Raw genomic sequence first — 21,985 nt, 5'->3', positions numbered from 1 at the left:
GATAAGCAGGACAACCAGGGGTGAGCAGGATAGGCAGGACAACCATGGGTGAGCAGGATAAGCAGGACAACCTGGGGTGAGCAAGATAATCAGGACAACCAGGGGTGAGCAGGATAATCAGGACAACCAGGGGTGAGCAGGATAGGCAGGACAACCAGGGGTGAGCAGGATAGGCAGGACAACCAGGGGTGAGCAGGATAAGCAGGACAACCAGGGGTGAGCAGGATAGGCAGGACAACCAGGGGTGAGCAGGATAGGCAGGACAACCAGGGGTGAGCAGGATAAGCAGGACAACCAGGGGTGAGCAGGATAGGCAGGACAACCAGGGGTGAGCAGGATACGCAGGACAACCAGGGGTGAGCAGGATATGCAGGACAACCAGGGGTGAGCAGGATAAGCAGGACAACCAGGGGTGAGCAGGATAAGCAGGACAACCAGGGGTGAGCAGGATAGGCAGGACAACCAGGGGTGAGCAGGATACGCAGGACAACCAGGGGTGAGCAGGATATGCAGGACAACCAGGGGTGAGCAGGATAAGCAGGACAACCAGGGGTGAGCAGGATAAGCAGGACAACCAGGGGTGAGCAGGATAGGCAGGACAACCAGGGGTGAGCAGGATAAGCAGGACAACCAGGGGTGAGCAGGATAAGCAGGACAACCAGGGGTGAGCAGGATAGGCAGGACAACCAGGGGTGAGCAGGATAAGCAGGACAATCCCCCAACTCCACTCAGTCCCAGAGGCCCCTCTATACACCGCCAGCCGATGGGCATCAGGTGCGCCACCTTGAGCCCCAAGAAGCCAAGATGATCCACAGGTGTGACTAATTAGGCTCAAGGGTGAAAGGCTACAAGACCCGGAGTCCGCGGCCTGGACCAAGAACCGGAACGCCGGCTCCAGACCGTTAGCATATCACATCAATGTTCTGGAGGAACAAGACAGGGAACATTTCTGGCGAAGGCTTGGAATAGGGACGTAGTCAATGGCCACCACACGAGCTTGGATAATGCGGACGGAGCCAAAGGAAATATTGTTGAGGGTGAGGACCAATTCTAACAGACAGAGGAAAGTGGTAGTAGATCGGGGGTAGAAGTACATTGGGAATGATCATTCATGGTGTAAATGAGGTAATCGTGGCCAGGGAGTTGAACGCTAGAAAGAAGATCGCGAGCATGAGAAGTTTCACCGATACAGATTGGAAGGGACTGACCAAGGAGGACAGAATCGAGTCGAGCTTTGAGCATAAGAGTGCAGTGGGTCAGGAGCAGGCAGAGATAATATGCCTACGCAGCACAATCGGGATTGTGGATCTTGGGTATTGGGTCTAGGTAAGCAGTTGTGGGCGAAGGATCTGTGTTTGGATGGGAGATCTCCAGAACTGATGAGGTCAGTAATGGTGTCAGAGACAGTTTTATGTAGTTCTGCAGCAGGGTCCTCCTCATGTGGTACGGATAAGGAGAAGTTGGATCTCACATGTTCACTCGGAAACAGTCCAACAGCACATCCTTTGTCTGGGGGTTTGATTGTAAATTTGGGATACGCACAGAGAGAGCGGAGTTCAGAGTCGCTAATGTTTGAGGAGGAATGAGCTGTGCCAGTGTGGCTGATTGATGTCTCGTCGGGACTTCCAGATTAAAACATCCAGAGCAGGGCAGCAAACCAGAGCGATATGTCGAAGGAGGAGGTTTGCGGAAGGGAGAAGGGGACATCAGTGCGTTGAGTGGGAAGGGAAACGCATTGTATTTTTATTTTACTGTTAACACTGCTTTACACAATTTGGATTTTGTCTGATAAAAATGACTCTGCCTTCTTAGGCTCAAATTGTACAATCAAATAAATTCATAAAACAAAGTTGTTTGCATCATGTTACTAGATGATTTTACATCAGAAATTAGAAATAGTGTGCAGTCGACATTCTGGGCGAGGAACTTGGTTCTCGGTCTGCAGGAAGGGTCTCTGCATGTTTGAGAATTTTTTTTAAATCCAACATAAGGCAACTAAGAAAGCCATACGAATCCAAAAGAATAAACATGAGGGCAAACTGGCCAATAATATAAAGTGGAATGCTAACAGTTTGTTTTTCAGTTATATAAAGAGTAAAAGTGCGGTGAGAGTTGAAACTGGACTACTGGAAACAATGCTGGTGAAGTAGTAATGGGGCATAAAGAAATGGCATATGAAGCTCATGAGTACTTTACATCAGCTCTCCCTGTGAAAGACTTTAACAGTGTTCCCGAAGACCGTGAGTGCCAGGGAGCATGAGTGAGTGCCTTTTCTATTATAAAGGAAAAAGCGCCAAAGAAATGCAAAGGACATTAAATAGGACAAGTGGACCATATGGCTGACATCCCACAGTTCTGAAAGAGGTTGCCGAAGAGATAGCGGATGCAGTGGTTATCATTTTCCAAGAATCACTGGATTCTGTTATGGTTCCGGAGGAATATCAAATTGCAAACGTCTCTGCACTTTTTAAAAAGGGAGGAAGGCAAAATAAAGAAGGAAATTATAGTCCCTTTAGGCTAACCTGCCTGACAAATCTGACAGGGTTCCTCGAGGACGTAACAATTAGCATAAAAATAATGAAGGGAGGTGGATGACTTTGGCACAAATGTAACCCTCAGGCTCGCACGGCTCCTGTTCATCTAGGGGAGTCGGCCTTCGGCCCCGCCAAAGTGGGTGATCTCGTTGTGTGGATGTTGTGCAATGTACACCCAGCTACAAACCCACAACGCAAAATACCAGACAGTACACCATATGCAATTAAATGATAGAACATTATGAATCTTAATCTGAATATAGTACTGAAAATAAAAAAAGTGCCCAAGTCAAGTCAAAGTCACGTTTGAGCTCACTCAGTAGTCATTCTTCCACCATCGGTCTCCTCCGAGCGTCGCCGAACTTCGGACTTCCACATCCCAGTCCACTCCGCCTGGTGGTCTACTCGCTCTCTTCACACGCGTCCTCCCTCTTCATCTCTCCTCGACAAATAACCGTGAAGACAACGTCCTTCCTGATACACAAGACAAAGCAACAATCTCCGATGGGCTAACAGGCATAACCCAAACATTGCTGCTACAGAGAAACAATTACCTCAGCAGGGAACATTACTTAGAAGCCATTACTTTAGCCTTAGCAGTGAAACATTTCAAAGAAGCCATTACATAGAAAGATAGAAAGCCTATAGCACAATACAGGCCCTTCAGCCTAAAACGCTGCACTGAACATGTCCTTACCTTAGAATCTACCTGGCGTTACCCATAGCCCTCTAATTTTCTAATCTCCATATACCTATCCAGAAGTCTCTTAAACGACACTATCGTTTTCCGCCTCCACGGCCGTCGTCGACTGCCCATTCCGCGAACTCACCTTCAATGTGTAAATAAACGTACACCTGGCATCTCCTCTGTACCTACCTCCAAACACATTACAACTGTGCCCTCTCGTGTTAGCCATTTTAGCCCTGGGAAAAAGCCTTGGCTATCCACACAATAAATGCCCTTCATCGTCTTATACACCTCTATCAGATCACCTCTCATCCTCCGTCCCTCCAAGGAGAAAAGGCCAAGTTCACTCAAACAATTCTCATAAGGCATGCTCTCCAATCCAGGTGACATCCCTGTACAGCTCCTCTGCACCCTTGCTATGGTTTCCACATCCTTCCTGCAGTGAGTCTATCAGAACTGAGCACAGTACTCCAAGTGGAGTTTGAACAGGTTCCTATATAGCTGCAGCATTACCTCTCAGCTCCTAAACTTAATCCCACGATTGATGAAGGCCAATACACAGTCTGCCTTCTTAACCACAGAGTAAACCTGCGCAGCAGCTTTGAGTGCCCTATGGACTCGGACCCCAAGATCTCTCTGATCCTCCACACTGCCAAGAATATTACGATTAATACTTTATACTGCCATCCTATTTGATCTACCAAAATGAACCACCTCACACTTATCTGGGATGAACTCCATCTGTCATTTTGCAGCTCAGTTTTGCATCCTATCAATCTCCCACTGTAATCTTTGATGGCCCTCCAAACTATCCACAACACCACCAAACTTTGTGTTATCAGCAAATTTACTAATCCAACCTTCCACTTCCTCATCCAGATCATCTACAAAGATCATGAAGAGTAGTGGTCCCACAACAGATCCCTGAGACACACCACTGGTCACCGGCCTCCTTATAGAATGTGACCCACCTGCAACCACTCATTGCCTTCTGTGGGCAAGCCAACTCTGGATACACAACGCAATGTCCCCTTGGATCCTATGCATCCTTATTCTCTCAATAAGCCTTGCACGGGGTATCTTGCTGAAATCCATATACACTACATCTACTGCCTTGTTTTCATCAATGTCACATGGTCAAAAATTTCAGTCAGGTTCATAACGCATGACCTGCCTTTGACAAAGTCATGCTGACTCTTCCTAATCATATTATACGTCTCCAAGTATTCATGAATCCTGTCTACAAGGATGTTTTCTATCAACTTGCCAACCACTGAATGGAGACTCACTGGTCTATAATTTCCTCGTCTATCTCTACTCCCTTTCTTTAATAAAGGATCAACATTCACAACCCTCCAATCCTTTACTTGTATTTCCAGAAGGCATTTCACAAGGTGCCACGCATGAGGCCGCTTAACATGATAAAATCACATGGAAATACAGGGAAGATGCTGACATGGTTAGAGGGATGGCTGACAGGCAGGGGCAAGCGACTGGAATAAAGGGGGGCATTTCCTGGTTGTCTGCCAGTGACTAGTAGTGTTCTCCAGAGGCCAGTATTAGAAATCTACTTTTCATACTTTTGTCAATAATTTAGATAAAGAAATTGATGGCTTTGCAGCAACGTTGTCAGAAGTTATGAAGATAGTTGGAGGGGTATGTAGCTCTGAAGAAGCAATGGGATTACAGAAAGAAAGTGGGGCATCAAGGGAAATGATGAGAGGGCAGGTGTATGGGGTTGAATCGATCCGGGATCAGCCATTATGAAATTGCAGACGGACTTACTGGTTTGAATGGCTTAATTCTACTCCTTTGTCTAATGGTTTTATGGTCTAAGGATATAAAAATTTGTAAGAATGGGAAAAAATTGGCAGGTTGAATACAATGTTGAGAAATGAGCTGGTCGTAAAGAAGGCAGATGTTGGTATTCATTTCAAAGTGGAATATAATATAAAAACAGCGAGATTAGCTGAGTACTTATAAGCAACAGTCCGCACTGTTTGCACTTGGCATACTGTCAACTGTTTTGTGCCCTGTATCTCAGAAAGCATGCGCTCACATCGGGGGGAGTCCAGATTACGAAGATGATTCTGGGAAAGAAGGGTTAAGATGTAAGAGTGTTGGCTCTGTATGCACTTGAATTTAGAAGAATGCGAGTAGATTTTATTGAAACCTACCAAATGTTGAAAAGACTTGTTTAGGTGGATGTGGAGACGATGTTTCATATACAGAGTCTCCAGAAATTGCAGACACAACGTCAGATTTGAGAGGGATCACTTTCGAACAAAGTTAAGTAGGATATTGTTTTTCCAGAGAGTGGTGAATCTGCGGAATATGCCCTCGGCCACGGACAGGTGTGCAAGCCAAGTGAAATATTGAAAGCAAAAAAAAAAAGATAATTTCCTGATTCGTCAGGGCATCAAAGGTGATCTGGGATTAAACATAATTGATTGACGAAGCAGCTTTGATGGGCTGAATGGACTGTCTTAATGTACCATACAGTGACTGCCATTTCATTGCCAGCAAGCAGGGTGCAGCTCTCCGTAATCTCATAAATGGGAGGGTGATTGAATCACCGAGTTAGCAGATGCCTTGCCAGCTTTGCATATGTGATTCATGCTGAGTTGGAAGCTTTGAGCAGAATGGCCAGGTGCTTCAGAAACAGTCTTCCCAATAGGCAAAGTAGGTGGTGGCTTCAGCTGCTCTCTGGATCCACTAGTATAGATGCTACTGATGCAGTGTCTCCCGGTGAATTAATGAGCTTCTGTTTGCACAAGGTAGCTCCATTGGATGATGCAAAACCTGTGGCTGGAGACACTAAAATCATGAGTTGTTTTTCTTCTCATTTATATCAATATCCCGTGTCATCTCTCGGTATGTACAGGCGCCGGACAAGCACACACCTTGTAGAGCAAGGCGACACAGAGGGAATGCGGACCACTCATGTTCTTTGCAGTGAAACTGTGAACTCTGGAGATGAGAGCTCAGAGAAATTGTAATCATTAGGTATGAGAGACAAGAAATCATACTACATCTATTGTTCTTTTCCCCTTTCTCTCTGGGTTTTGTGCTTCACTGTATCTGTCTAATGCACACTGCAATATCTCGCTCTCAGCTCTTCCTCCCTTCTCTTTCCCACTGTCCCTCCAGCCTCTATTTCATCAATGCTCCCTCGCTTTTCCCTATTCTCTCTCTCTCTCTCTCTCTCCCCCCCTCTCGTTCTGTCTCTCTCTCACACATATCCCTCGGTATTCGTCTGTTAATATGGATATCTGTCGCGCTCTTTGCCCTCCACATCGCCTTCATGTCACCCACAGGAACACAGTATTTGACAAAACACTGTGCTGGAGATGTTGGTGAGGTTAAAAGCGGAGACTCGGTTAATGATTACACAACAGACAGTGGGATTAATTTAATTTCTGGAAAGGTGACAGGCTGAGAGTAGTGGGAAATCACAGCGGTGGCTGCTTAGTTCCCAGCGATGACAGCCATTGAACTGAGGGGGGGCACATGTCCAGTTCCCGTGGTACGGAGGGTGAGTGAAAAGTTTGTTTTGAATACCATACAAAACACGGTCCCCTTCCTGCACAGTCTCTCCCACCAGCTCTTTCCCCTCCACCTCCTTTACTCCCGATCAGCTTCTCCCCATTCCACACTCTTCCTCTTCCACTCCAGAACCTCTTTCGAGATCGTCCATTTCCCTTCTCTTTAAGGCAGACTGCTCAGGCTGGATTGATCCTTGTAGACCGGAATAGACGAACTGGGGTGTTCTGACCGATAGCAGGGGAGAAGTATGGATGGGTTACACAGTGCGAACGATCACCCTTGTAGCACAGTTCTCAATAGTACACAGGACAGATTGACGTGGCCGTGCAAGAGGTTCAGAGGGACTGTGAGCAATGTCACCCAGAGGTGGTGGTATGGTGGTGAGGGGTATTGGGACCAGGAATACGCTGTCATGGGGCGTAGACAGTGTATGTATGCAGTGATTCTGACTGTCCATCCCCATTATCCAGGTGAACATACAGAAACATTGGCATTGCCGCCTGCGGACGAAGTGTTTGTAAATAGAATGGTATTGTGTACTAGAATGGGCATGGTGGCCCGAAGGGGAGCTTGATCAACAACCTGTGAATTGCCCTATGCCTATGGCAAATATAGGGTAATGGCCGGCACAGCACAATTGTGTGTGCTTAACACTGCTCTAACTTCTCTAAGCCCATGACTATGTGGCTAGGGACATCTCAAATATCAACTGTAAACTGCTGTGAATGTAATCATTGTTGGCAGAATTTAGGTCTGTGAGGAAAGGGCGTACAGGAGCAAGATATACCAGTTAGTTGAGTGGTCCCACAACAACAACCTTGGACTCAGCTTCAGCATGACCAAAGAGCTGATTGTGGAGTTCAGGAAGGGCTGAAACAAAAGGGAGCAAAGTCAAACAGCATCGAGAGGTCAGGAGTGGAAAGAGCGAGCAATTTAAAGTTCTTGGGTGTCAATATCTCGGACGCCCTAACATGGACACAAAATATTATATAGGTATAAAGAATGCAATTCAGGGACTTTATTAGACTCCGAGTTTGAGGAGATTTGGGTTGTCAACTAAAATACTTGCTAACAACCACTGGACACTGTGGGGAGAAACTCACCTTTGTCAGGCTTTGCACGTATAGCGTGATACAACTGTGGTACCGCAAAGTCTATGAGGTTGGGATGGCTCGCTCGCCCACCCACAGCCCGGTTTGTGTGGATGCTGTGTGATTTTCTACCCCCGGCAATCGTCCTTTGGCAAGACATAACATTTCTCACACTGAATACAAATTATAAAGAAGTATATTTACGAATGTTAACTTAAGCACCTAGTTACCAAAGGAAGGGCTGGAAAAAAAATGACCTATTATACTTAAGCAGTCACCTGTGCACAGTGGAGATCAAATCATCCAGAAACATTTGTTTCCGCTTGAAATCCACGACAAACAAAAGGGCTCTACTTCCAGAGTATTGGTCCTTCCTCCTGAAGACATTCATTTGCATAAAGCACCTTGCGCAAGAGGGACGGCATCTTCATCCATCTTCCTTCCTGCATTCTCCCAGCTCCCACCAACAAAGAGCTGCCCTCACAGCATTCTGTAGAACCCTTATCAATTCTCCCATCCTGACTGGATGACACTACATTCTTAAGTTGTACAGTAAATCCCCTTATCTCAGATCAAACCCTACAAGCTTATAATAAAACAGACTTCTCTCACAAAATTGATAAACTGAAATGCTTACAGCATAGCAGACAGAATGTTAATCAGGGTGTTACACTTACATGACTTTATTTCTTAGAACAAGATTTTGATGATTGATAATTGCCACTTAATTGTACCTGTGTAAATTGTCAGATTGAGTTAACCTGCAGCAGTATCCGGCGATGTGCTGTACGGTGGGGGTGGGGGGGGGGGTGCGGGTGGTGATTGATAAGTTCCGGGCCTGATGTAGAAAGAGTCAATTTTAGAGAACCGAACACATTTAATTTTCAACATAGTCCCGTCCTACATTTACATACTTTGCCCAGCAACCGTGGAGCATACGGATCTTGCACATCTGCAGGAGTGATTGATAGGTTTGTCGCCTAAGAAACATGGAACAATACAGCAGAATACAGGCCTTTCGGCCCACAATGCTGTGCCAACCCATAAACCCTGACTCCCATATAAACCACCACACACACACACACACACATACACACACACACACACACACACACACACACACACACACACACACACACATACACACACACACACATTAAATTCCTCCATGTACCTGTCTAGTAGTCTCTTAAATTTCACTAGAGTATCTGCCTCCACCATTGACTCAGGCAGTGCATTCCACGCACCAACCACTCTCTGTGTAAAAAGCCTTAATCTAATATCCCCCTTGAACTTTTCACCCCTTACCTGAATGCCATGTCCTCTTGAATTGAGTGGTGCCCTGGGGAAGAGGCGCTGGCTGTCCACTCTATTTATTCCTCTTAATATCTTGTGTACCTCTATCATGTCTCCTCTCATCCTCCATCTCTCCAGAGAGTAAAGCCCAGTCTCCCCTAATCTCTGATCATAATTACCCCTCGACTCTTAAACTTTATCCCTCAACTTATGAAAGCTAACACTGCATAAGCTTTCTTAACTACCCTATCTACCTGTGAGACAGCTTTCAGGGATCTGTGGACATGCACTCCAGATACCTCTGCTCCTCCAAACTCCCAGGAATCCTGCCCTTTCTTTTGTATTCTGCCTTGGAGTTTGGCTTTGCGAAGTGTACCACCACACACTTCTCTGGTTTGAACTCCATCTGCCACTTCTCAGCCCACTTCTGCATCCTATCAATGTCTCTCTGCAATCTTCGACAATCCTCTGCACTATCCACAACACCACCACCTTTGTGTATCTGAAACTTGTCAACCCACCCTTCTGCCCCAACATTCAGGTTGTTAATAAAAATCATTGTGGAACAACACTAGTCACAATCCTCCAATCCGACTCTCTCCACCACGACCCTCTGCTTTCTGTAGGCAAGCCAATTCTGAAACCTGGTCAAACTTCACTGGATACCATACCTTCTGACTCTCTGAATAAGCCTACCGTGTGGTACCTTGTCAAATGCCTTACTAAAATCCATGTAGATAACATCCACTGCACTACCCTCATCTATATGCCTGGTCACCTACTCAAAGAACTCTATCAGGCTTGTTAGACTCGATCTCCCCTTCACAAAGCCATGCTGACTGTCCCTGATCAGACCATGAATCTCTAAATGCTCATAGACTCTATCTCTAAGAAGCTTTACGAACAGCTTTCCCACCACAGGCATAAGGCTCACTGGTCTATAATTACCTGGACTAATTCTATGAACTTTTTTGAACATGGGGACAACATTCACCCCTCCCCCCCAATCTTCTGGTACCATTCTAGTGGACAACGAGGACACAAATATCCAGGCTCATCAATCTCTTCTCTCGCCTCATGGAGCAGCCTGGGGAATAAACCTTCAGACCTCGGGGACTTATCCGTCCTTTTTTTTTAACAAATCCAACAGCTCTTCTCCCTTAATATTAACATGCTCCAGAACATCATCCTCACTAATATTGTCCTCACCATCATTAAGTTTCCTCTCATTGGTGAATACTGAAGAGAAGTATTCATTGAGCACCTCACTCATTTCCACAGCCTCCAGGAACATCTTCCCAACTTTATCTCTATTCCGTCCTATCTTCACTCCTGTAAACCTTTTCTTCTTTGGATAATTGAAGAATGCCTTGGGGTTTTCCTCTAGACTACTCACCAAGGCCTTTTCATACACCGTTCTTGCTCTCCTCAGCCCCTTCTTAAGCTCCTTTCTTGCTACCCTATATTCCTCAATAGACTCATCTGATCCTCGCTTCCTGAACCTCACATATGCTGCCGTCTCCCAACTGACTAGATTTTCCACCTCTCTTGTTAATCATGGTTCCTTCACTCTACAATTCTTTAACTTCTTCACCAGGACAAATTAATCCCTAACATCCTGCAAGAGCTCCCTAACCATCGACCACATATCCATAGTACCTTTCCCTGCAAAAACATCATCCCAATTCACACCTGCAAGTTCTAGCCTTATAGACATAATTTGCCCTTCCCCAATTAAAAATTTTCCTGTCCTGTCTGATTCTATCCTTTTCCATGATAATGTTAATGGCCAGGGAGCAGGGGTCAGTGTCTCTCAGATGCTCATCCACTGAAAGATCTGTGACCTGTCCCGGTTCGTTTCCTAATACTAGATCTAGTATGGCATTCCCTCTAGTCGGCCTGTCAACATACTGTGACAGAAACCCGTTCTGGACACACTCAATAAAATCTGCCCCTTCAAAACCCCAATGCATTCTTCAATTATGTGATGTCAGGACCGACTAGAGATAAAGGTGGGAAGACGTGCCTGGAGGCTGTGGAAGTGAGCAAGGTCCTCAATGAATACTTCTCTTCGGTTTTCAGCAATGAGAGGGAATTTGATGACGGTGAGGACAATATGAGTGAGGTTGATGTTCTGGAGCATGTTGTTATCAAGGGAGAAGAGGTGTTGGAGTTGTTAAAATGCATTAGGATGGAGAAGACCCCGGGGCCTGATGGAATATTCCCCAGGCTGCCCCACGTGGTGAGGGAAGAGATTGCTGAGCCTCTGGCTAGGATTCTTATGTCCTCGTTATCCCCTTGTTCAAAAAAGTTAGTAGAGATAGTCTGGGTAATTATAGACCAGTGAGTCTTATGTATGTAAAAGATTTTTAGAATCTAAGGGCATTTAAAGAATCATGTTCTGCTCAGAGACAGTCAGCATGGCTTTGTGAAGGGCAGATCGTGTCTAACAAGCCTGATAAGAGTTCTTTGAGGAGGTGACCAGGCACATAGATGAGGGTAGTGCAGTGGGTGTGATTTACATTGTTTTAATGAGGCATTTGACAAGATACCACATGGTAGCTTATTCCAAAAGTCAGAAGGCATGGGATCCAGGGAAGTTTGGCCAGGTGCATTCAGAATTGGCTTGCCTGCAGATAGCAGAGTGTTGTGGTGGATGGAATACATTCAGATTGGCTGGTTGTGACTAGTAGTGTCCCACAAGGATCGATTCTGGGACCTCTACCTTCGTGATTTTTGTTACCGACCTGGATATATGGGTAGAAGGTTGGGTTGGCAAGTTTGCAGACGAAACAAAGGTTGGTGGTGTCGTGGATAGTATTGAGGATTGTCGACGATTGCAGAGACACATTAATAGGATGCAGAAGTGGGCTGAGAAGTGGCAGATGGAGTTCAATCCAGAGAAGTCTGAGGTGGTACACCTTGGAAAGACAAACTCCAAGGCAGAGTACAAAGTAAATGGTAGGATACAGGGGAGTGTGGAGGAGCAGAGGGATCTGGGGCTACATGTCCACAGATCCCTGAAAGTTGACTCACAGGTAGATCGGGTACTTAAGAAAGTGTATGGAGTGTTAGCCTTCATAAGTCGAGGGATAGAGCTTAAGAGTTGCGGGGTAGTGATGCAGCTGTATAAAACTCTAGTTAGACCACAGTTGGAGTATTGTGTCCAGTTCTGGTCTCCGCACTATAGGAAAGATGTGGAAGCATTGGAAAGGGTACAGGTATGATTTACCAGAATGCTGCCTGGTTTAGAGGGTATTCATTATGATCACAGATTAAGGGAGCTAGGGCTTTACTCTTTGGAGAGAAGGAGGATGAGAGGAGACATGATAAAGATATACAAGATATTAAGCGGAATAGATAGAGTGGACAGCCAGCGCCTCTTCCCCAGGGCACCACCGCACAATACAAGAGGACATGGCTTTAAGGTAAGGGGACGAAAGTTCAAGGGAGATATTAGATGAAGGTTTTTTACACAGAGAGTGGTTGGTGCGTTGTGTGCACTACCTGAGTCAGTGGTGGAGGCAGATACACGAGTGAAATTTAAGAGACTACTAGACAGGTATATTGAGGAATTTAAGGTGGAGGGTTATATGGAGGTAGGGTTTAAGGGTCGGCACAGCATTTTGGGCCGATTGTCCTGTACTGTGCTGTATTGTTCGATGTTCTATGTTCTATGTTCTATGTACCATGTACTTTCCCACCTTCCCCTCTGAGCTGAGGGACCAGTCTCGGTGTCGGAAACGCAACCGTCCCCAGCAACAGTATCCAAGACGGTATACTTATTATTGAAGTTAGTGTTATGGGTTTGGAAAGGGGTCCAGAAGAGACCCTATGAACTGGGCTATTTTGAAGAGAGAGGGGGAGGCATCCCGAGCAATGAGAGAGAGAGAGAGAGAGAGAGAGAGAGAGAGAGAGAGAGAGAGGAGAGAGAGAGAGAGAGAGAGAGAGAGAGAGAGAGAGAGAGAGAGAGAGAGAGAGAGAGAGAGAGAGGGAGAGACAGAAATTGCCCGAAAGAATGATGATGTTAAGGATCCTCTGCTGATTGTTCACCTTCTACCTTTCAACCGTACTTGCCTGCTTTTATGGTTTCTGCAGAAAGTGATGGGAGGAGCAGGTTGATGGACAGCTGATGTCCAGCATGTGGAAATAAGAAGCAGATCCGGTGGGCCACAGACAGACACACCACGAGACACACACTGTGTCGGACACTGAATGAGCTTTGTGCACCCACGTGAAGGTGGAGTTTTGGAGGATCATTTCGGGGAAATCGATCAGTGGCTCACAGTGTGAAAAGGTGTGACTGGTGGGGAATTATTTTTGTGTACACCCTTGCCTGTGTGATAATTCCACCACTGAAGAACGGTCGAACGGTCGTACGTATCATGGTCATAGTTGGTAACCACAACAGGACTTCGGAAGACAACGGGAAGATCGACGGCATCACCTCTCACCCCTCTCTCTCTCTCTCTCTGTCTCTCTCTCTCTCTCTCTCTCTCTCTCTCTCTCTCTCTCTCTCTCTCTCTCTCTCTCTCTCTCTCTCTATCTCTCTCTCTCTTTCTCCCTCCCTCCAACGTTACTGAACTAAATATGAACTCTCTTCATCATCGTAAGATTGTATCCAATTACCCTTGGGTTTGAAAGAGACTAGTTTTGTTCCTATTTCCACACATACATATATATCTATATCATTGCTAACCTGTTTGATATATTTGCATTTATATTACTGTATTGGGTAATTTACTAGTAAACATTATTCGTTTATCGCGATACCACACTCCAGTGTGTTTTTCATATCTGCTGGTTCTTTACCCCGTCCCTGTGGACGTGTCCAAAATTGGGGCGGATGTCCGGGGCTTTGAACAAAATTGTGTGGGGGATTGTTTGAATTGAATGGGGTACATTCCCTTATTTTGATTTGGTTGCGTGGAAAAACAGCAGAAATGGAGTTTGAGGTTACTATGTTTATGGTGATGGTTTGGATGAGGCTAAGAGGGATGTAGTGATGGGAATTGCTCGTAAGGTAAAGATTAAAGGAGGGCTCGGGTACAGCTGTTAAAAGCACAACATAATGTAGCCGAGGGGAAATTCGAAGAGGAGGCGTTGGAGATGTTTTTTGAGGGTAAAGCACTTACTGAGGCTAAGGTTCAGCTTCAAGCAGATAAAATGAAGTAAGAACATGAGTTCTGAGTGAAAAATAAAGGAACTGGTAGCTGAGGAAGCAGAAAGGCAGAGAGAGGAGCAAAATAAAAATCTGGAAATTGTGACTTTAAAGGAGAGAGCTCTCACAGAAGAGGAGGTTCAGAGAGAGTCAGTAGTAATTTATCTTAGAGATGGGGTGTTGATGAGGAAGTGGAGACCACCTACTGTTCTTGCAGATGAGGATTGGGCTATTGAACATCAAGTGGTGGTCCCGGAAGTTTACAGGGTTGAAATTTTAAACGTGGCTAATAGTACGTCTTTAGGTGGACACTTTGAAGTGGAAAAGCCAATAAATGAAATTGTTGAAGGAATTCTACTGGCCTAATTTAAGGAAGAAGGTTGTGAACTTGTCCAGGACTTGCCATATCTTTCAGGGTGTAGGAAAACCTAATCAGGTGATCCCAAAAGCACCATTTAGGCTGATACCTGTTTTTGGTGAACCATTTTCCAGGGTCATGGATTGAATGGATCTATTGCCAAAGACTGCAGCTGGCTACGAGTATCTGTTAACCATCATGTGTGCTGTGTCTAGGTTCCATGGAATGGTGCCCCTCTGGAACATCAAGGTAAAAACACTTATCAAATTCTCCACACCGGTGGGTCTACCTAAATAAATCCAATCTGACCAGGGTAGTAACTTTACATCGAGAACATTCCAGGGGATAATTAAAGAGTTGAGAGTTAAGCATATTGTGTCACCTTTGACCTTACTCAGAGAGCAATGGTCAAGTCAGAATGTAAATGTGATCAGGTGTTGTCATGACTCCAACCTCGCACCAGTGAGTACTGTCATGACAACGGAGGAGTTTGTCGTGGCTAGTACTGGAGGACAAAATCATTTTACTGAACTCCCTGTAGTTATCACAAGACTCAGAAAGTCCGATGATTTTCAAAAAATATTGATGGGAAAATTCAACAAATTCATCCCGACAGAATGAACTTGGAGAAAAGCAAGCTGGTGGAAAAAAGAAATTGAGTACATGCTTGCAGCTGGTATCATTTGGCGATCTACCTCAGACTGGCAGCGTCTTGTGTTCTTCTGCCGAAATCGGACAGTAACGTGATATCCTGTACTGACTACAGGAAAGTCAATGCCATCACAAAGACAGATGCTGATCCTATCCCGAGAGTAGATGATTGCATTGATAAAGCTATGTACCTTACAGAAAATTGACTTGCTAAAAGGATATTGGTGTTTTCCTTTGACTGAAATGGCTAGAGAAATTACAGCGTTTGTCACACCTTCAGGGCTGTATGAATATAATGTTTAATCTTTCGGAATGAAAAATGTTCCAGGAACATTTAAAAGGATGATTGACTCGGTAATTAGAGGTTTAGAAAACACAGGGGTTTATATCGAAGATTTAGTGGTCTGGAGTGACACGTGAGAAGAGCACGCTATGGCTGTGGGAAAATTGTTTGAGCAACTGTAAACTATATTGTGTTATAACCCCAATGCTCAGAGCATCTGACTTTTCCAAACCATTCTCCATAGCAACAGATGCTAGTGACGAGGCTGCTGGAGCAGTATTATTGCAAAAAGGTGAGGATGACATTGAACACCCAGTGACTTATTTCTCCAAGAAATTAAATGTACACCAGAAAAAAACTATTCCACTATGGAAAAAGAGTTACTGCCACTTATTCTGTCTTTGGAAAGTTTATATTTGTCCTGCCCACAAGCCACAGATAGCTTACACAGATCATAATCCCTTAGTGTTTCTGGCTAATATGAAAAATAAGAACAGAAGGTTGTTGAATTGGAGTCTGATATTGCAAGAATATGACCTTGAAATTAGACATGTCAAAGGTACTGACAACATCATAGCCGATTATTTATCTAGATATTAAGTTTGAAACTGTACCCGTTTTACTCTGTTATCTGATGATTACTCATGTATTGTTATAAACTCTGTAATTCACTTTTAACCTGAAATATTTCCCTTCGTAAAAATTTCTTAAAAGGAGGGGGTGTTGGGTGTCACCCTAGTATGGAAAGGGGTCCAGAACAGACACTATAAACGGTGCTGCTTTTAAGAGAGAGGGGGAGAGGCTTCCAGAGCAATGAGAGAGAGTGAAACTGCTCGAAAGAATGATGTTATGGTTCCTCTGCTGATTGTTTACCTTTCACAAGGTTACTTGATTGCTTGTACGGTTTCTGCAGAAAGCGGTGGGAGGAGCAGGTTGATGGACAACTGGTGTCCAGCATGTGGAGATAAAGAGCAGATCCACTGTTACACAGACAGACACACCAGGAGACACACACAGTGTCAGACACTGAACGATAATTGTGCACCCACATGAAGTTGGGGTTTTGGAGGATCAATTGGGGGAAATCGATCAGGGGCTCACAGTGTGAAAAGGTGCAAATGGTGGGGAATTATTTGAATTATTTGTGTGCCCATCCTTGCCTAGGTGATAACAGTCGTACGTATCATGGTCATAGTCGATGATCACAACAGGACTTCGGAAGACAACCGGAAGATCGACGGCATCACCTCTCTCTCTCTCTCTCAAACGTTACTCAATTAAATGCCACAAACTGAACTGAAATCTCTTCATCATTGTAAGACTGTATCCAATTACCCCTAGGTTTGAAAGAGCCTAGTTTTGTTCCTATTTCCACACATACATATATATCTATATCTGTATCATTGCTAACCTGTTTGATATATTTGCATTTATATTACTGTATTGAGTAATTTACTAATAAACACTATTAGTTTATAGCAATACCAGACCCCAAAGTGTTTTCCATTTCTGCTGGTTCTTTAACCCAGTCACTGGGTACGTGACAGTAGAAAGAGATGGGTTATTTACTTCAATCATTCTGCACTACCACTCAAAGAGTTGTACTGCATGTGCATGTAACGAGAGCCGTATAACTTATCTCCTTCTACCTTAGGCCACAAACTTATCTCCTTCTCCTTGTTCACAGGTTACGGGGGGAAGGCCGTGGAGTCGGGGCTGAGGCAGAGGGGGGAAGATCAGCCAGGATTGAATTCCAGAGCAGAGTTGATGGGGCCAAATGGCCAAATTCTGCTGCTGTGTCTTGTGGGCTTATAGATAGGTGCGTGGATCTGTGAAGGGCTATGGTCCAGATTCCCTCTCCACAGTGTAACACCCTGGGAAATGTTTCACCGCTAACGTAATGTTCTCTCTGTAGAAGCAGTGTTTGAGTTATGGGGAAAAATAACAGGTGCTTTGGAATGTGAGCTGGCTCCTTTGTTTGGAGGGAGGTGAAGAGGGAAGACGCTGGAGAGAAGCGCTGGTAGGACTGGAGGCATTGGGGAAATTGTACTTAGATGGAGACAGGTGCCCAGATCGACAGAGGATCGATGAACTGAGCTCCAACTTGTGCACATTGACTGTTTAATTATAAGCGGCCCTTAGTTTTTTAAATCTTTCTTATCTTTACTAATCTTTCAGTTAAGATTCACAAATATAATTTCTTTAATCGTATTCAGTGTGTTGTCTGTTATTTCTGGGCATTGAGCTGTAACAGGGTAGCAAATTACACAGCATTCACACAAAGCGGGTTTGGGGTGGGTGCGCCGCATCAGTCTCGCAGGTTTGGCGGGACCAGTGTGTCTTCCCTGGATTTACGCAGCCCAGGAAAGCAGTCGGGACCTAGCCGTGATCGAGTGAGTTTTCAAATAAAAGACATTTCCACGACATCGGTGGACTGATTACCATTATGTCCCTGGGGTTTATCAGCTCTCAGGAGTCGAGTTCTGTACTTCTGATCTTACAGTTGTAAATTTTATCATCTCTTTCTCGCTTATTTAGTTTTCTAATGCTTTTGGAATCTATTTCCTTATGACACCTGTTGTGTCATTCGTGGTGTGGATTATCAACGGGCTAATATCTATCCTCCTGTTTTCCAAAGGAATACATGTTTTAAATATGAGCAAAAAGTTACAAAGGCGAACAGACATAAGAAAATGAGTCTGATGAAAGTTTTCAGGTCGAATCGCTAACTGTTTACGAATTTCCATAGGTGATGCCTGGCCTCCTGAGTTCCTACTGCAATTTGTGCGTGCTGCATGCGGATTTCCAGCATCTGCAGATTTTCTCGCGTTTCTGATAAATGAATCCCTTTAGTGGATGCGACCAAAGGGGTTCACCAAAGCACTAAACTGACGGGTATATTGTTTCACACACAAAATGCTGGAGGAACTCAGCAGGCCAGCCAGCAACTGAGGGAAAACATACAGTCGACATATCGGGCGAGACTCTTCGGAGAGAAAAAAAAACTGAGGAGTAGATTTATAAATTGGAGGAGGAGTGAGGAAGGAGAGAAAATCCAGATGATAGGTGAATCCTGAAGGGGGAGAGATGAAGTACAGATGCTGGGAGGTTGATTGATGAAAGAGACAGAGGGCCACGGGAAAAAGGGGGAGGGGTAGATGTTATCTTGTTTGTAAATGTAATTGTTTCTAAATCTTTTCGTGGTTTGCACGCGGTCATTCAAAGACAACAAACAACTTGTGTTCCTACTCTCTCACCGGGATGATTTTAAAACCTCCCCGACACACCACAATGAAGCTTTGATCTTGGGTAAACCAATGGGAAATCCTAACCGTGCCAATAATTTCAAAACAAAAACAGCGGCCGAACACATCATATCGCCGGCAGAAGACAGCCGGTGACTCCTGGATCCCTGACTCCAAAACAAAGACACTTCAACAAAAATGCTGTGTGAATGAATACTGTGAAACAAACATCAGCAGCGGCAGTATTCTCGCCGAGATCCCACTTAAAATTTCTATCACTTGTTCGATATATTTTCTGAATCGATTCATGCAGCCAAACAGCTGAGGGGCCTTTGGCTGACTTGGGCGGTGCAGGCTGTTATCCTGTGGGACTCAGAATCTCTGAGCAAGCAGCTGCCTGCCCGCAGGGCAAATTCCAACACACGCATTCCTCAGGAGAGGGAGCGGCCTCTCTGCTGAAATCGGAGCAGCCGGCTCGGTAGTTTGCTGTCAATCAATACTGAAGGAACTTGGTTTAATATATTGTTTAACCATTCCTTCTCCACGGAATGGCAGCAAAATCGATACAGAGATAACATTTATGTGATATCGAATCCCAGAGTGAATTAGTACCGTTAGAGTTGGTGCCCGAAATGCTGAGGGTTTATAATCTCTTTTTTCTTTTTTTTCGTGTTCCGTGCACTGCCCTGATTCCTCCAGGTTGTTACAGCCAAGGGTGTTAATAGGAACAAGGTCCCTCTGCCTATTAAATGCTCCCAATGGCGTTCACCTAAATTGCCTTTGACAACCAAGTCCGGCTCCTGGCCTGTACGTGTGGCTTAGCTACTGACCCTGACGGAACAGTTTCTACTGACAGGAGACGGGCAAGAGTCATAATATTTGCCGTTTCGGGCAGATGTGGCTCGTCAGCCGCGGTTGACAGTTCGTCGTGAAGGAATTCCCTGGTCTCAAACCTCCGCTACCTTATGGCTGAATCTACTCATGCGAAAGGATTCGATAGTAAACACAGAGGGAAAGCTCCGGAGCTGCAGTTCCTAAATTGACTTCAACCCTGACTGGCAACTGCTGCGACGCTGCCGGTGCCAAACTGTATGGATCTCTGCCGATCCTTGCTGTTCATTATGCGCGTGGAGCGGGGCAGCCTGCTACATGGGCAACAGCTTGCTCTCCGTATCGTACTGACCTGGTTTGCGTATCTAGACAGCTAGGGCACAACATCGATGCTCAACTCTGGCCGACAGAGGCCCTCACCTCACACTGCCCTACGAAAGGGACCCAAATAGTCGAGTGTCAGATTGTGCCCCGTGACCCTTGACTGACCCCACACCGCGTCTGTGGGAGAGGGATGCAGCAGGACTGGTAGAACCACTGACATCCTCGGCCTGGGGAAGAGGTGGACACCGCAGTCCTGGTTCCACCCACCTGACACAGCTGTCGGGTCTGGCTTTGGTGGCGGTGCAGAGGAGGTTCACCGGGTTGATTCCTGAGATGGGGGGCGGGTGGTGATTAGACTACGGGGAACTATTGATTCACCTGGGACTGTACTCGCTGGAATTCAGAAGATTGAGAAGAGATCTGATAGGTACATATAAAAATATAACAGGGGTGGAAAAATAGAGGCAGGAAAGTTTTTTTTTCCCAGTGTTAGGAAAGACTAGAATGAGGATGCATAGTCTCAAGATTCGAGGAGTAGATTTAGGATGGAGATCATCTTTCCCAGAGAGTGAAGAATTCTCCGCCCGATAAAGCAGTTGAGGATACCTCAGTAAATATATTTAAGACAAGGTTGGATAGATGTTTGCATACTAGGGGAATTCAGGGTGATGGGGAGAAGGCAGGCAGGTGGAGATGAGTTCATGGTCAGATCAGCCATGACCTTACTAATGGCAGAGCCGGCTCGACGGGGCAGATGGCCGACTTCTGCTCCTATTACCTGTGTTCTTACTTCTTATCTTCGACCGGAGCGGGTCGGACCGTGGGCTGAGGAGGAGGAGTACAGCGAACAGGGGAATCCCTGAGGGGAACGAGGTGAAACACATGCAGAACTATAAAAAGCTGCGTTAACCTTACCTCACGTCCGCATTTATCTTCTCAGTTGATTTCTGGGCCGATCTCACAAGTTATCTCCTTATTATTCAATCCCAGCTGTCCCCAACCTGGCGCCCACGGATAATGGTAGGGGTCCATCGCATCTAATCGGTCGGGAAAGCTTGCTCGACCCCAAAAGTGGAACGGACGTCCTCTCGTTAAAGTCTGCAAGTCCCAGGCTGTGAATTCGAGCCGCCCACGCTCTGCGAGATACGAAGCTCCGCCCAGCAGGTCCCGTCCTGCCCGGGGCAAGACGAGTTTCACCTTAAACGTCCCAGCACAGAGTCACCTGCTCATTCGGAATCAAGTCAAAGCCCTTCCCCAGCTTCCTCCCACTTCAAGTGTGAACAAGATATGTCAAGTCCTTTGCTAAACAATTGCAGGGAATTCAGCAAAAACTAATCTGTAAATCAATTTCCTTGTTTCTTTTTGAGTTTAATTACAGAAGTTTGGCTATAAAATTCATGTTATTTTGCATGCATTTTTTTTGCTGTAAAAGTGGTCGCGGAATCCCCGCCCCTTAAGTCACCCCCGTGTAAGATAAGGCATACGAAAGAGGAACTGTCCAATACGGGGTACGGAGGTCTCAGAGGGTTAGGAAACTCCCAGAGAAGTTGGCCTATGTTGCACCTGAGGAACAGCGCGTGAGGTTTACTGTTTGGGAAGCAATGTCACTGTTTGTGCCTGGGTTAGGGTTTGGTAAGTAACAATGTAACAATGGGTTACATTGTTTACTATCTATTGTGCTGTAGAAGTAATTTAGCTTTCATCTGAAGAAGGAAGTCGTAAGGATTTAAATTCCAATTCTCTTCAACGCATTCCAGTCCAGTTGGGGTCAACCGCCATTTATCCAAGCCCAGCTGTTACTTCACATTACCCAGTCATTTAAAGTGGGTGCGTGGACTGGTGTGATTCGCAGTTATCGAGGATCAGATACCCTCGGCCTTGCACTGGGAACGTCAGACATTGAGGTTGGCGAGTGCGAATGGGTATGGATGGTCATATCCATAGACAAATGAGTGTTTAGTATTTCAGATAGTTCCA

General features: G+C 45.4%; 1 protein-coding gene across 1 annotated transcript in view; it reads right to left on the bottom strand.

Annotated features, from left to right (window-relative positions):
* Positions 1-20,942, bottom strand: part of LOC140722686 (uncharacterized) — a 68,236-nt gene extending 47,294 nt beyond the window's left edge. The window contains exon 1 of the mRNA XM_073037388.1: positions 20,924-20,942. The gene's annotated coding sequence lies outside the window, so the exon portion shown is untranslated. The remainder of the gene's footprint in view (positions 1-20,923) is intronic.
* Between the last annotated feature and the right edge of the window lie 1,043 nt (positions 20,943-21,985).

The sequence above is a fragment of the Hemitrygon akajei genome, unplaced genomic scaffold, assembly GCF_048418815.1.
Source record: "Hemitrygon akajei unplaced genomic scaffold, sHemAka1.3 Scf000084, whole genome shotgun sequence".
Lineage (NCBI taxonomy): Eukaryota > Metazoa > Chordata > Chondrichthyes > Myliobatiformes > Dasyatidae > Hemitrygon > Hemitrygon akajei.
This window is presented reverse-complemented; position numbering and strand designations above follow the sequence as displayed.